Below are 6,000 nucleotides of genomic sequence, written 5' to 3' on the forward strand. Positions count from 1 at the left end.
ACACACCACGTGCGCCATGCGGTATAGGCATGTAATAGCTTAAACGTGAATAAATGCCTCCCGGACAGTGTCCCTGGTTTTTAGAGATAATATGAGTTTATGACGAAGAGAAGAACAAGGACGACAACCTTTTCATACATATTATGTATGTACACAAGAGCTGTGCATAATATGCTTTACTGCTTTAGTTTTCGACTATTACCTATTTGGCTATTTACCAAAACGTACATTCGTACATATATAATATATAATAACAACAATAAAGTACGTACGTACCTACGTTTCAGAACCGGATTAAGAGTTTCCCGGGCCTGGAGCCTAGTAGTCCAAAGGGCCCTTAGTCCTTACAATATTTATTACCAATAATTGAATTTTATTTCTTTTAAAAAATGATATAAAGTTATTGATTGTACAGAAATATCTTTAAACATTTTTAATATTTGTCAATTTTCGTTACATGCAAATATACAATATTATTCTTTAAATGTCAAAATATAAATATAGTATTTTAAAACTTATTTTATTATCTTATTTTCTCTTCTTTTTTTGGAACTCCACAATAATTTCATCAGTATTTATTTCTTTTAGTAGAAATCTCTCTATGTCTGTGGTCATTAATGCTAGAGCGTTTAAGCGTGGATTTTTCATGGTAGACCTCAATTCGTTTTTCACTCTTTTTAAATTTGAAAATGCTATTTCTGCGCTGTAGTTAGAACTGGAAGACATAAATACAAATGTCACAAATCGTAATAAACTAATCTTATAAAGTTATAACATTTTCACTAAATTATATTGTCTTATGTTTTGCGATTCAGAAGTATTATTCAACATTTCTTTAGCTAGAACTAAAACTGAAGCTATTGTTAATAATGTCTTAGTTTATGATCATGGTTTATGTTATTTGAAAAAATGGACAGCCGATTTCGATCAATTTAATTGTCTAAAATGGATGTCTTTAAACACCAAATCTTTATGGACTGATATAGAAAATAGCATTTTATTTTTAAACAAATATGATCTACAATTAAACGACTCTTTATTATTTGATCAATCTCAAAACTTAAATTTGTTTTTGTCACAAATGGAAAAAAATGAAGATTTTTCATCATTATTATCAGATAAAAAGTGGATGAAATATTTTGAACAAAGAAGCTATGATACATCTTCAGAACTATTAAAAATATGCACGTTTTACTTCTCCATACCTGCTCAAAATGCCAATGTCGAAAGAATATTTAGTCTTATGAAATCACAATGGACTGATGATAGAAATAGACTTCAATCCGATTCTGAAAAGCATTTGTTAATGACACAATACAATTTTAAGCATTTTTACTGTACTCAGTTTTATAATTATTATATTAAAAACATAAGTTTGCTACCAAAAATTAGAAACAGTAATAAATATTAAATGCTTAAACATATATCTTAATCAAGTACCTATGTAATTAAAATTATAAATAAAAACTAATTATTTACCAAATATATGATAATATTATGTATTTCAGTAATAATTATTTCATACATAATTTAGTATATAAAATGTCTTGTTAATTAAATAAATATTAACTATGAAAGTAGATTTTTCATATTACCTTTATGGCTTTATATATTATGTATTCTTTTCTTAAAGACACAATGTGATAACCCTAGGTATACTACAGTTACAGGAAAAACAACGGTTAATATAATCGTCGGCCGATACAAAATAATATTTTGGTAGATTTTTTTACAAAAACGTGTAGATACTTGAACAGTGCATTAGTACCTATTATACAGTAGTCACATATTAATATTTTACCGTCACTCCATAAAAAGCGGACTACTATTAAATACACATATATATGGGCGAAGAAAATTGAGCACTTAAATTTTGTACGACTTACGGATGGTTGAAAAAATAATACAGGTTGTTTTTTTCTCGAGTCCAAACTATTTAGATGCTTGTGATATGTCTTCCTACTCCAGTGCTTGGCTAAATTTATAGCCACGTCTGATGCCTTTATGTCTTCGGGATTAACTGATAATGCAGGTGGCTGAAGTTCTATATAACTATACTAATACATATACAGGCGAATTTCGATGAAATTATTCATCATCTTTTAGACGGTACAAAAAACAAATATATTTTACAACGTATTCATCGCACGTCATTAAATTTTAAGTACCTACTGCAGGTAGAACGAATACTGCAGACTAGTGACTAGTACCCATAACCCATATTATACTATTATAGTACTTTTATGCGATTCAACGATGCGCGGTGTCTGGCGGTATTATACACAAATATACATTAGGTATACGTCATCATTAATCTTGTCGTTGTTCCGACGAAAACTTAATAGTTTATTTACAGAAGAATAAAAGTATTAGGGGCAATACGCCTATCGCCTATAGCCTATGTATATATACAAATAATAAATATAATTTAAATTTTCGTTTCATCGCGTATATATATATATATATATACATTATACATATATAGATATCTACTGTTTCTATGATAACTATATACAATAATAATAAATGACTCACAATTCCACACGACCGCATTACACCACGCTCATCCGTACAATTTCGTGCCTCATCGTGGCCGATGTATTCTATTTTCTTCTGAGGGTCGATGACCAAAAAAAAAATCTCCATTTGCTCTGACTTTATATATCTTAAGATAGATTAAAATGTATTAAACAAATCAAGTAGAGAACTACGAATGCAATAAAATTCTTTTATAAAAATAAATTACTTCTACAATTAATATTTTGTTATTTTAGTTCTAAAATAATTAACAAATAATAATTTAAAATTTATTTGTAGTTTTTTCTTTCGATTTTTTTTAACCAATAACCCGCTTATTATTGGATTAAAAAAATAGTATGAAGTTCGAGACTTATTGTTATTTAATAACAAAGTTTTATACGTCTGCGTGACGTGTGTATAATATATATTATACACCCACATATAAAGCACTCCCCCACCCTAAATACAACATTAAATTATAATTTAATATGACTATAATATTATATTGAGTATTTGAACTCTAATAGGTTTTCTTTTGTTCGGAAAACATTGGTATTATTCAATATGTATTATATAGTATGTACAGATTTTCTACCTGCGGGGTTTTTGAAAATCGCGACCAAGAATGACAGTCTACAAACGGCCTATGAACACAGTACTTATATTACTATTTTGTGCATGCTCGTTCTTCATGCATTAAACCAATTTAGAATAAACAAATTTAAATTGTACAACCCAGCGATTGTGGGCGGGAAAATGGAGTTTTAGGAGCTTAACATTTTAATTAGTCATATTATTTAGAATATTTAAAAATGAAGAAGTATAAACTTTATTTGCACATTTTTTTAAAAATAAAATTAGATATGGTTGGATGATATAAAATGCATTAAAAATGATTAATATTAATGATTTATTCGTCTCCTGTAAGTGTTGATTATGATGATGGTCTTAGATTAATATATTAATATATAAATAACCAATTTTTTCAGCAGGTGTTATATTTCAGTATTAATACCTACATAACATTTTTTTTTGCTTCACTTTTCATCGAGTTATAGCAGATTGCAGATAAGACCTATATAGTTCAGAAATATTGGACGAAAAACAGTTTAAATATAAACTACAGGGAATAGGGATATTATAGTTCTCTTAAATTCTTAAGTATTAATAATATTAATTTAATATTAGACCAAATGCTTATTATATTTTTACAACCTATAATATGGCAAATTTTTTGTAAATTAGTTTAACTGGTAAAACTTATAACTCTTTGTAATTGTTTAGTATTGACCCTAGTAAGTCGTTTTTACTCAGAAAATATCTTATTAATTTATTTTGTTGTAACTGAAATGGTTAGATGTTAGATTGCATTCTCAGTTGCGGCATCCCAGATCCTGATTCCATATTGGAATATTGCCTTATAAAATTATACCTATATAAACAGTTCTAATGATATCTTTTGGTAAAATTTAATGCAGTTTATAAAATTGATGAATTGTTTACGTATTAGGCGTGCTTTATTCAGTAACTTGTTCATATTGTTCATAGATTCCATCTCAAATGTTTATTAAAGATTATACTCACATAGTCACATATCTAATACTTGGTACTCTTTCATTTTTTTTTTTACATAAGTCCGGTACTCCGGTCCTTATTTTTGTGTGCAGTAGCAAATATCATATAGATAAAAGAAAGTTTATGTTTATTAGTTATAAGTGTTATAACCCTTAAAAGACTTTGTCTAGATACTATGTATAAATGCTAAAAAAAGGTTAAGTGTGTAGTAGCAACATTTTCAAAAAATATGGATTGAATATATGTATATATATATATACATACATACATGTATTATGCATATATGTCCATGTTTTTATATATGTTTGATTATTTTCAAAAAAAGTGGACAATTAGTTAATTTAAAGAAATATTCATATTTCATACTATTCATAGTAAAAGTAGGTACTAAAAGTCATATAAGAAGTTTTTTTTATATCAAGTGATAATTCGGTGCATCTGTAAACAATATTAGAAAATAATAAAATATATTATTAATTATATTATAACAATACGACATACACACATACATCGTACTATATACAATCAACTATGTATAGCTATATATAATATACAACAATAATAATATGAATATGTGATGTAGGTATCTTTAATGAGTAGGTATGTAATGTTTTTGACGTTTTGGTCTTACGAAATCCCGCGCATGAGACTATATTATGGTAACTATAATAGTACACGTGTAACGAGTACACGATTATATATCTACTGCTACCTACAGGCTACGATTTAATAATCACACAGCGTACAATATAATAATTAATAATATACAGATTTATAGATAGGCGGTGTAGGTACGCGGACCTGTGTAAACAGAATTTACTTACCATAATAATTTATAGCCATATAGGTATTACATTATAGGTATTATTCCTTTCGGTACCTATTTATCCCATTGTCTATTGTCCGAGGTTACATAAAACATACATAAATATTAAAGTTTTGAACCATTCTTCGTAACAGCTCGTAAGTCGTGATTACTTTTATATACGTCGTTGTGTAACGGGTGTTTGTGTATTTTCAGTCGGTGCTCTTTTCTTCTTCAAAATATAATCCATTGATTCGTATAATCGTATTGTCTGCAAATCATTTCTTCCGATATCTAATTATTCTTGTTCATTATTGTCACTGTTCCATGCTCTATTGGACTATAGCTCAATCTGTGTGGTTTGGTGTAGATAGGATTTATATTAGTATTTAGTGTTATTAGTTATTACTATATTAATGTAATACCAATTACCACTAATACCTATATTTAGTATATACTTATAAGTTATAATACTCCTATAGTCTTGAGCATTTGCTACCTACCTAATACTTATTAGTTATTATTATTATCCTAATACAAAATGTGTTGTGCACGACTACGAAAACAATGTTTGATTTTTAAATAATTATGCGTTATAATAGGCATAATATAAGACATAACCCGTGCCCGTCAGTAAAGCAATTCATTTTTCCATGATTTATTCTTAACAACTGAATTATTGACTTGTAATGCCAATTTTTAATTACATAACCCGTAAATTACACAATTAATAGAATCAATATTCATTCTTCTTTATTAAACATTATTCAACAAAGATACAACCTAACCTAACCTATATAGGTAGGTATTAGGTACCTTGTATAATAGTAGGTATATACCATAATACATACCGTATTATATCATCATTCATTGTATAAATTTCGTTTTTAAAAATCACTAGATGAATAGGCCTTAGTTTTTATTTTTATAATATATATATAGTTACACACTTAGGTACACTCTCTATAGGTACCTAGTTATACGTATGTATAATAGAAATTTATCGTTGGCAAATAGCTAAATATTAAAAGTAGATAAATATCTCAACACTAACAATTTGAAACGAATAAACATCTAAAAAAAATTTTTAAATTATTTAT

General features: G+C 27.4%; 1 long non-coding RNA gene across 1 annotated transcript; it reads right to left on the reverse strand.

Moving 5' to 3' along the window:
* Positions 1-484: 484 nt before the first annotated feature.
* Positions 485-2,182, reverse strand: LOC132917598 (uncharacterized). The gene is made up of 3 exons (XR_009660298.1): positions 1,887-2,182; positions 1,206-1,289; positions 485-715 (listed from the first exon to the last, which is right to left on the reverse strand). It is a non-coding gene; the product is annotated as an uncharacterized LOC132917598 (long non-coding RNA).
* Between the last annotated feature and the right edge of the window lie 3,818 nt (positions 2,183-6,000).

Source organism: Rhopalosiphum padi, chromosome 1, assembly GCF_020882245.1.
Source record: "Rhopalosiphum padi isolate XX-2018 chromosome 1, ASM2088224v1, whole genome shotgun sequence".
In the NCBI taxonomy this organism is placed as follows: domain Eukaryota; kingdom Metazoa; phylum Arthropoda; class Insecta; order Hemiptera; family Aphididae; genus Rhopalosiphum; species Rhopalosiphum padi.